Here is a 10,504-nt window from a genome sequence, read left to right as displayed (position 1 = left end):
TTGCGTGCAAGTCTTAAATCATTATACGGAACTATTTCCAAACTCGGAATTCCAAACGGACTTCAATTACTAAAAATCCTACTCCAAACCAAATTTAAAGAAGTTTAAACCTTCAAATAGTTGATTTTTACTATTTAAGCGTCAAAACGCTCCCGGGTTATCCAAAATCCGATTCGGACATACGCCCAAGTCCAAAATCATTATACGAACCTATTGGAACCGTCAAATCCCGATTCCGGGGTCGTTTTCTTAAAATGTTGACCGAAATCAAACTTGTCCATTTAAAGCTAACTTAAGAAACCAAGTGTTCTGATTTCAACCCACACACTTCCAAATTCCGAACCAACCATCCCCGCAAGTCATAAATTAATAAAAGCATGTTCAGGGAGTTTTATTTTAGGGAATGAGTTTCTAAAAGTCAAAATGACCGGTTGGGTCATTACAGTATGTCTTTAACTTCACATAGTAATATTATTATTATACTGATAAATGTTACTTCGGGTTAATAAGATGTTAGCCATGTTTTCATAATATATTACCTTGAATGTTATTACAAAAAAAATTCATTAATATAAAGATTTGAGTAGTTTAATTCAAAATTCTAAAATATTTCTACTGTTAAAAAAATACAGTCCCGAGCTTTATTGGGGATTGAGGCGTAGTTATTGTTAAAAATAAAACAATCTTTTTTTATTTCTCTTATAAAGATTCCGTACTTTTTTCTTTTTCTACAACTTCAATGCTCCATCTGTTCACTTTTACTTATCCATTATATTAAAAATATATTTTTACTTTTACTTGTCCACTATACTAAATTAAGAGAAAGATAAATTTTTTTTATGTTTTACCCCTATCATTAAATACTCATTTTTAAAATTATTTTTCAAGACTTTTGAAATACTATCATTATTAGGGGTTATATGGTAAAATACATACTACAATTATTATTTCTTATGGGGCATGAAAAGTTCAAAGTGGATAACTAAAAGTGAACGGATAGAGTATTATCTAAGCGAAAAAAATTACAAAATTAATTAATACAATTTTTTGGAGTCTCAATATTTTGGGGCTAAAGCCAAAGCTTTACTAGTCTCCCCTTGAGCCAGCCCTAATAAGGGTCAAGAAGAACACATATTGGCGAATATCACAAATGCAAATTGTCCACATCAATACTGTGAATAAGATATGACGTGCTAACTTGAACTTAAACTTGTACCGAACTGCCAACCCGGTAAACGAACTTACAAGTTTTCCAATTTAGCAACTCTACTTCATATAATGAGGAGTAATAAACACATAGGTTTGAGCGTGTTCCTCAATTGCTATGACACAAATGACATGTCATATGCTTAACCTTTCATAATTTGACACGTGTAATTTGTGGTCCCACCTTTTTAATTCTAATTTGTCAAAATTTTAACTGTTTTTTCTTCTTTTTTTTTCCCCACCACAATTGAAACATGCAAGAAACTCATAAACCAGCAATAAACTCAAGTTGGCCGGAGAACTCCCTTGTAATGTCTCTGGTCGGCGATGAATAGTTCGCTCTCCGTGTTGCCTACTCATTTTATCAATATCTAGCCACCATCTCTGCCCAAACATCTTATTTTATTTGATTTCAACCACCTCAATCACCATGTCCGTCGAGACTTCCTTCCTACCAAGCTCATTGGCACAAACAAAACAGATCAGAAATGGCATTTCACCCCTGCCGCTATTTTTTTTTCCTGAAAAAAGAAAAAAAGATGAGCGTTGACCAGATCGAAAAGCTTCTAAAGTGACCTTAACCATAAATCACAATCATCTCCTTTGTTGACAAAAAACATACTCCAAAAAAAAATACTCCAAATACTTAAATGTGAAGAAGAGAGCCTTTTTTTTCCGCCAGAACCTCGTCCAAAATTTTCCATCACCATCGGACCAGATCGGAGAAACTGTTGCGATTTTCTTATGCCGAAAATCGAGTTGTAGGTTACCTTCTCTCTAAAACTTTATACTCAATTAATTAAAAAAAAATCTCTTATTTCAACTAATTAAAGGTTAATAAAGAAAAGAATGAAGAGGCTTGGGGAGGAAAGGCTGGGGCGAGGGATGAGATAAGAAGCGGAAAGAATGGGGAAAAGGGGTGGGAACGAAGGAGGTGGGAGGAAGTGTTGATCTTAATTTTTCTTTTTATTATTTTTTATCTTTTGTTATTATTTATATATTTTTATTTATTTTAATATTTTTTTTATTAAAACTACTATATTCATGCGCCATTTAGGTGTGATTTGCACGTAGTTTGGCCATGTCAGCCATGTTTCTTCCACGTATGCATAATCAACGGTCAGGGGTGTTTATTACTCCTTATTCTATAAAGTAGAGGTGTTAAATTGGAAAACTTGTAAGTTCGTTTACCGGGTTGGCAATCCGGTACAATTTTAAGTGGCAAGAAGGCCTTCTTGCCTTTTTTATATTAAGTGTATGTTTGCTTCATTTCTCAGAGCATTAATAGAGAAGAGTTGCATTTCGACTGTCAAAAAAGATAAGTTCCAAAGGAAATATGAAGATATCTTCGTAAAGATATGAAAAATGGGACAAATCATAATTATAGAAAATCACAACAGCCTACTGCTGAAGAGATAGTTTCTTCGAATTTTTGTTATAAGATATTTTTATTTTATTTTTAATAATTTTGTGCTTTCCGCAGGAACTTGAGGATCTGCCTACTGCAACTAATGAACCCTTTTTGTCCCATACGTGGGGCTACTGAATATGGGAGAAGTTTGTTACATGAACTCCCTTCTAACTGCAATGTTGTATAATTCGTTTTAGAAAAGTAATCTTGAAAAGTAAGGGCGCTTATATAAATATATGCAAAAAATTTAATGTTATCTTTTTATTTTTTTCGTACTTGTTATAGTGTAGTATACTTTTAACTTCACTTAGTAACATTATTATTTATATTAGCAAGGGTTAATTCAAGTTAATAAGACATTAGCCATATGTTTGTAATACATTATCTTGGATCTTGTTGTAAAAAAAGCTTTATTTACTAATATGAAGATTTGAGTAATTTAATTAAGTTCTAATTTTTTTTAAATGTTAAAAAGTAGACATTCTTTGTTTCTTTCTTTTTACACAAATTTTGTATTTTTTTTGTTAAACTTCAATATTGTCTAAGCAAAAATATTATTTGTATTCCACCATTAATATTTTTTATAGCCTCAAAAATTTGCGGGCCTAAAATAAAGGCTTTACTAGCCTCACTCGTGAAAAAAGAAAAAATGTTGGATAATAAAAGTTGAAATACGATTCTCAAGCTTCAAGCCTTTAAGTACCAACCGGAGAAAGAAAGAAAAAAGAAAAGACTGTAAATTGTCAAGTTTCTAAGCTGTGGGATGTGGCTACTAAATGAGACAGTAAAAAGAAAAGAGAAAATAGAAGAAGTAAGTGAAGTAGCAGTTCCAGATCAATTTTCTCTGATTTTTCTATCCTTTTTCAAGATCATATTTTCCTCAAAATATAATGATGGTCTTTCCGTACTATATTCTTTTTCAACTATAAACTTAATAAACATATTTATTCTCATTCAATGTTTACATGCTGTATGCATTCTAATTTTTGCATAAACTTCTATAACATGATTATGGCTAATTAATTAGTTAGTACTTGAACTTGTGACTATCACCCCCCCTCCCCCCCCCCCCCCTTTTTTTAATGAATTAATTTAATTTGGCTTAAATTTAAGTTCAATGTGTCAAATTTATCTTTGCATCCTCAAAAGGCAGAAAACATTTCAAGTTTGCCGATGCACATGTTGCAATCCTTTTGCATAATGGCCACATGATATGACAACAGTCTACATCAAGGCAAAAAAGTCTTTTTCATTCTACACATCATAAGTTATAATCACATTAATCTTAATTGATTTTTTAAAGGTTGGCGCGGTTTTAAGAGCAACTGTGCTTTTGCAACTCTAGATTAGGAAATAAAAATGCATTTTTGGCGAAGCAACCAATTGGTACCATTAGAATCAAGCTTCAAATTTTGCTGAGATCTTGAATTTTTTAAGTTAAGTTAAATTTATTATTTATGAAGAACTTACAAGATAGAGTTTAAAGTTTGAATTCACTTTTTACTTTATTGATTGATCTATATATCGTACAAGTCTACTAACTTTCGTTGAACTATGTGAACTAAACATTTTCTATTATCGTCTAAAATGTTTAGTATACCTTTTCTTTGCCTTATTACCTCTTAGAAATTAGAATGTCTCATCTCCTTTTTTTTTTTTTTTTCAAAAATTATAAATTACTCAGAGTATGTTAACTGTGAGTAATTTAAAATTATACTTAAGACAACAAATTCTGATTTGTCCCATCTTTTTGTTGGGCCCATGCCCATGTTGTCCAGCCAAAGGCCCAATGACCTAATCCTATTCTCTTTTGGTTTCCATTCCTATTCGGAATTGGATTCGGTTTTTATTTCTATTTAGCGTTGGTTTTGGCTTTAAGAGAAAGCACCACTCATTATCTATAAATAGGACAACCTTGGAGAATTGTTCAATGCTCATTGGTACAAGTCTTTGAAAGACTTAAGCACATAAGAGTGATTTTTGAGAGAGCTTTCATCAAGAGAGAAGAGAGAAGAAAAGTATTCGTTTTGATGAAGATTTTATTCCGACCAACCAACTTCAAATTCCGTTTACGGATTCGTTAACCGTTGGATCGGGCTGAAATTTTGACTGAGTGTTCATAACGTCTTGGTGATTTGAACGGTGGAGATCGGATTTTGTGAGCTGTAGCATCTGATTTTGTTCCCCGAATAACATCTCCAGTTTTGTGACTTCTCCTCTGTCTTCAATTGATTTGTCGTTGCTATTGTTGCTCTGTGTTTTGTTGTGTAGCCAATTTTGAGAACTTTTGTAACCCTCTTATTATTATAGTGGAGTTTTTTTGGATCTTTGTGATCCTGAAGTTTTTACCTTCGATTTGAAGGATTTTTCACGTTAAATTTTGGTATTTTTTATCTTCTTTATTTTCGGGTTTGCCTCTTCCTCGACATAACAGTGATATCAGAGCGAGGTTCAAGACAGGTTCATCTTGGCGGGTTCAGTTCTAGCCGCAACATATTTGACGATAATCGTGATTTTTGTCTGAGAAATTTTACCAGTTTGCAACGCACGTTGAGACAAACTTTGTAGTGGATATTTGGAGATGCGACCTGTTGAAGGCTATATGAACAAGGTGGATCAAGTTTATTTTGTCAGAAAATCCAGGCCAAGGGAAAAAATTGTTAGGTGTTTGTCCAGATTTTCTTACCTTAATTGGTTTTCCTATCTCATGAAGGAAAGAATAACATATTTACCATAATTGGGGTTTTCTTTGCCTAGAAGAAAAATATAATTCTTCCATATTTGGCTAGTCCCTTTTCTTGTAGGAAAAGGTTTGGAGTTCTATAAATTGAAGACCCGTCCTTCTCATTCAGTAGCATCCACAATGTAGCCATATGTGGTTTGAGAATCGTGTTTAGGGGGAGAACTTTACGGGACAAGTGTTAGTGTGTCACTTGTGTTTGCCTCTTCGTGGGGTTGTTCTCTCGATATTTTGTACTCTCTATTGCTCATTTTTGCCGTGGACGTAGGTCAATTGACCGAACCACGTTAAATGTTTGTGTCTTTTTTGGTATATTTCTCTTTTGTTGTCTGATTTATCGTCGCTGAAGGTTTGCTTTGTAAGATTCCGCATGACACCTGAATTTTTCGATCCTAACAAAGAGAATATGATTAGGCCATTGAGCCTTTGGCTGGACAACATGTGCATGGGCCCAACAAACTCCCCCTCCAGTCAAGGGGCCAAATATGTCTTCAAGTAGAGGAACTATTGATAGGCTTCATGCCTGCCAATTTTCTGCAAAATTCATGTTTATTTGCAACCACCGCCTTTGTCAGCAGATCCGAAGGATTTTCATCAGTGTGTATCTTCTCAACCTCAAATAATTTCTCTTCCACGCCCGTTCTTATCCAATGATACTTTCTATTTATATGTTTGATTTTAGAATGAAAAGTGGAGTGCTTGGTGAGACATATATCACTCTAATTATCACAAAATAAGATGTATCTTGGCTGCTCAAAGCCAAGATCATTAATAAACTCCTTCATCCATAATAGTTCTTTGGCACCTTCTGTGACAGCAATATATTCGGCTTCTGTGGTGGATAGAGCTATGCACTTCTGTAGTCTAGATTGCCAAGAAACAGCCCCCCCTGCAAAAGTTATCAAATAACCGGAAGTGGATCTTGAATTATCAAGATTGCCTCCTAAATCAGAGTCTGTGTAACAAACAAGTTCAGGCTTGCCATTGCCAAAGCACAACTTCAAATCTGCAGTACCTTTCAAATACCTTAATATCCATTTTACTGCATCCCAATGTTCTTTTCCAGAATTAGAAAGGAATCTACTAACAGTACCAACGACATATGTAATATCTGGTCTGGTGCAAATCATAGCATACATCAAGCTACCAACGGCAGAAGAGTAAGGAATACGAGACATCTCCTTTTTCTCTTCATCAGTAGATAAAATCTGACTAATACTCAATTTGAAGTGTTTATCAAGAGGAGTACTAACCACTTATGCATCTGTCATATTGAAACTCTTGAGTACTTTTTCAATGTATTGCTTTTGGGACAAAAATAACTCATTTCTATCTCTATATCGGTGAATGCCCAAGATTTTATTGTCTTATTGCTTTACGTGTATGATATGCTTACTGTTGGCAAGAATAAATCCAGAATTGCAGTCCTTAAGAAGCAGTTGAGCAAATCGTTTGCGATGAAGGACTTGCGGCCATCAAAGAAAATCTGGACAAACACCTAACAATTCTCCCCCTTGGCCTGAATTTTCTGACAAAATAAACTTGATCCATCTTCTTCACATAGCCTTCAACAGGCCGCATCTCCAAATCTCCACCACAACGTTTGTCTCAACGTGCGCAGCACACCGGTAAAATTTCTCAGACAAAAATCACGATTATCGTCAAATATGTTGCGGCTAGAACTGAACCCGCCAAGATGAACATATCTTGAACCTCGTTCTGATACCACTTGTTAGGACCAAAATATTTAGGTGTCATGCGGAATCTTACAAAGCAAATCTTCAGTGACGATAAATCAAACAACAAAAGAGAAATATACCAAAAGAGACACAAACATTTAACGTGGTTCGGTCAATTGACCTACGTCCACAACGGAGATGAGAAATCCACTATATTAAAGAGAGTACAAAATATCGAGAGAACAACCTCACGAAGAGGCAAACACAAGTAACACACTAACACCTGTCCCGTAAAGTTCTCCCCCTAAACACGACTTTTAAACCCCATATGGCTACATTGTGGATTCTACTGAATGAGAAGGACGTATCTTCAATTTATAGAATTTCAAACCTTTTCCTACAAGAAAAGGACTATCAAAATATGGAAGAATTATATTTTTCTTACAGAAAAAGAAAAACCCGATTATGATAAATATGTTGTTCTTTCCTTCATGAGATAGGAAAATCAATTATGATAAGAAAATCTTGACAAACACCTAACACTTTTTGAGCCCTGTGTGATAACCAATTTCTAAAATATTTTCAATTCATTTGATATGAACCATTTATTTTATTAAAGGTGGTTAGTATAAACAAATATTATACATATCATCTATACAACTATTTCTTCTGAATTTATCATTGTGGGGTGCGTCGGAATTAGGCAAGATGCACAGAGATGAAGAAACTATGCTGGCCGTCGGTCATTTATACTAAAAATGGAGTTGATGTACCAACATGACGGGTGTGTCTCGTATAACGGAAAATATTTTCAGCAGAAAATATTTTTGAAGAAAATATTTTTTTGGAAAACAAAGTAGTAATCTTACTCATTTTCTCGTGTTTGGTACACAAATTAGGAAAATAGCTTCTCAAAAATATTCATAAATAATTTAAATACAATATGAATCATTTTCCAAACTATTTTGTGCACCCAAATAGTAAAAAATAGGAAAATATTTTCTGAAAAATATTTTCCGTCGTACCAAACATACCTAACATGTACTTATTTTCGTCCCTTGCAAAGATACAAACAAGTTTGTGACTACCAAAGAATATGGTGGGATATTTAAAATATCTCTACTGCGTTTGGCGTCCTGTGTGATAGGAAGGTGCCTCCAGAACTTAAAGGAAAGTTCTATAGAGCGGTAGTTAGGTTGTCCATGTTCTATTACTTTTCTTTATATTTTCTGGTTGTTGCATTGCTGGTGTTATCTTTCTGGATTCCTTTGCTGTTACAGATACACTGTCTCTTTCCTTCTTGTGTCGAGAGCCTACCGAAAACAATCTCTCTACTCCTTCGGAATAGGGATAAGGTCTGCGTACACACTACCCTCCCCATATTCCACTTGTGAGATCTCACTGGATTGTTGGTGTTGTATTTAAAATATCTCTACTTTTAAATATCACGTATAAGCTTTGGAAAATAGAAAACCTTTCGAACAGTAAAGGCACTTTACCCCTTTAGTGGGTTTACACAGTGCAAATTCCGATCAATCGAGTTAGTGAACTTCAACTACCAGGTGGTTAAACCGGATAAATAAATTATGTTTGTGGTTCAATGTTGGACTATATTTCTTCCATGGGCGGATTTATAGCCCAACATATGGTGCATGTGAATCGATGATCTCTCCATCAAACTAGGTATTTTATGTACATATTTTCTAGAATTGATCTATTATTATTGGCTGACACCCATGCTACAAAGAGGCTAAATGGTGTACTTTATTAAATGTTGAGTTATTTATCTAGAGAAATAAGGATCAGTTCCCACTTAATACTTATTTTTCTTATTTCTTTAATGGTGCAATAATATTATAAAAATCTTAGATCTTTCTCTCATTCCGGCACGAAATCTTGAGATTAAATAATAGAGAGAGTTTATTGTGCATAGGATTTAGTTTCTTTAAAGTTATTAACAATCAGAATAAAACTGGAAGAAAGATTCTTGAATAGTAGCTTTCAAAATGTTGGGCAATACTGACTAGTAAATCAGAGCATGCATGCACCGAAAAAAATGGGTCTCACCACCATGCATGGTTGGCAGTACGTACTAGTAATACTTATTTGAAGGTGCAATAATGGCATTTGTACTCTTCCAAACTAAGCAATAAATCAGCCATCAATGAGTGTAGAAACTTCAGAGTTTAGAGAGCTTTGAATATAACCAGTTTCAAAATTTAGATTTTGGACCACATTTTGGTCAATTGCTGCGTTGACTTAGATTATCGTTCACATCACAAGTGCATGCACCATTAAAAAAAAAATTCTTCAAAATAACTTAGTGTCTATATTAAGGGTTCAATTGGCCGATCCGGGTTAACCCGACACTCAAATTGTTGACCAATTCTGAATTCTCGTCTGAGCCTGTCCGAACTGGCTTAAGTGGGCGAGTCTTGGGGTCAGGTTTTTAGTGATATACTAATATTGTCTGATCTAGCGCTCGTATCCGATTGTGGGTTAGCCGGGTTCTAATCAGTTCGGGCTAGACTTAGCTCGATGGTCTGGGCTGGTCGGGGCTGACTTTAGTGTATCCTTGCTTGCTTGCAAGTAGTAGTGGTAAAATAGATAAAAAACAGTTATTCACCCATATTATCCACTAAAAATGAGTTGGATATGAACTTTTTAAAAATGGGTCAAATATGGATAACAACCACATTATTTATTCAGAAAATAGATAACTAATGAGTTTAACTTTTATATTGTAAAGACTCAAATTGGGATTCCTCAAGTTTCGGAGCTTGGGAATTCTCCCAGAAGTAATCATATTCAAGATAATATGGATATTCATATTATCCGTCGATTAACCCATCCGTATTAAATATAGGCCGAATCGAATAACTTATCCAATTTTTTTATTATCCGGTTTCGATCCCCATACATTCGACCCCCGTCTGTTTGTCATCCCTACTTACAAGTCGGGCCCTTCTAGCCGATGTAGTGTCAACGAGTTTTTAGTCAAAATTGTCCCTTATCTTTAAGAGTAGGTCTAACTTTGTCCTTTAACTATTTTCCTAAGCATCTTTAATCCCTTAAGTTTGCTAAAGTAGAGTACCTTTAGTCCTACTAACAAAATTTGGTTAAAAACATACGGTGACTAACTATCACCATACCACATGCCAATCATGTAACTCTTGTTAAAAGCCAAACAGTGAAACACCTAAACACATTCCCGATTTTTTCAATTTCATAGTCACCATTCACCCTATATCTGTCACGACCCAAAACTAACCCCTATCGTGATGGCGCCTATCGTGGAACTAGGCAAGCTGACTCATTTCCAAAACAAATCGATATTTTTATTATAAAGAAAATTTCAAGGTTATTTAACATAAACCTTCATTTAAAGAGTTCAAATAAAAAAAAATAGAAGTGCAAAAAAGAAAAGCCTGACATCGGGGTGTCACTAGTCATGAGCATATACTACAA

General features: G+C 34.5%; 1 long non-coding RNA gene across 1 annotated transcript; it reads right to left on the bottom strand.

Moving 5' to 3' along the window:
- Positions 1 to 983: 983 nt before the first annotated feature.
- Positions 984 to 2,835, bottom strand: LOC107770421 (uncharacterized). Its single transcript, XR_001644611.2, has 2 exons — positions 1,829 to 2,835; positions 984 to 1,727 (listed from the first exon to the last, which is right to left on the bottom strand). It is a non-coding gene; the product is annotated as an uncharacterized LOC107770421 (long non-coding RNA).
- Between the last annotated feature and the right edge of the window lie 7,669 nt (positions 2,836 to 10,504).

Source organism: Nicotiana tabacum, chromosome 23 (genome assembly GCF_000715075.1).
Source record: "Nicotiana tabacum cultivar K326 chromosome 23, ASM71507v2, whole genome shotgun sequence".
Taxonomy (NCBI): domain Eukaryota; kingdom Viridiplantae; phylum Streptophyta; class Magnoliopsida; order Solanales; family Solanaceae; genus Nicotiana; species Nicotiana tabacum.
Note: the sequence above shows the minus strand (reverse complement) of the source record. Positions and strands in the feature narration are given on the sequence as shown.